Below are 802 nucleotides of genomic sequence, written 5' to 3' on the forward strand. Positions count from 1 at the left end.
AAATTAACAATTAAAAGCACAATAAATGAGTATAATATAAAACAAAGTAAATATCATAAGATAAAGATAACTTGGTTATTTTCCCTAAAACTATATATTTTATATATATTTTATCTATAAAGCTCAATTTAATTTTAATTTTTTATAAATTGATTTTAATTTAGTTTTTACCTGTAATTTTGGATTTTGTCCCTAATATTATTATATATATATATATATAAAACTGATAAGAGTAGATATTAAACTTTGATCATAGCTATATATATATATATATATATATATATATATGATGAGCTTTTTTCAATTTTCAACTACCATATACACAAGATTTTGATTGGCCTGAGGTTATAATTGAAGACACTTGTCCCAGGTACCGTGCGGTGGGACTGAATCTAGAACCATGTGGTTGGGAAGCAAACTTCTTACCACGCAGCCACACCTATGCCTATATAATCATATGCACATGTATACGCACACACGCATGTACACACGCATGTACACACGCATGTACACACGCATAAGGTAATGTGTTGGCAGAACCATTAGCACGCTGGACCAAATGCCTAACAGCATTTCATCTGTCATCACATTCCGAGTTCAAATTCCACTGAGGTCATCTTTACCTTTTGTCATTTTGGGGTCGGTAAAATAAGTGCCAGTTAAACACTGGAGTCAATTTAATCAATGTAGGCCCTCCCTTGGGCCTGCTGGCCTTGTGCCAAAATCTGAAACAAATTCACACACAATTATATATATATATATATATATGGATGTGTTTGTATATATACACATATATATATGG

Source organism: Octopus bimaculoides, chromosome 28 (genome assembly GCF_001194135.2).
Source record: "Octopus bimaculoides isolate UCB-OBI-ISO-001 chromosome 28, ASM119413v2, whole genome shotgun sequence".
Taxonomy (NCBI): domain Eukaryota; kingdom Metazoa; phylum Mollusca; class Cephalopoda; order Octopoda; family Octopodidae; genus Octopus; species Octopus bimaculoides.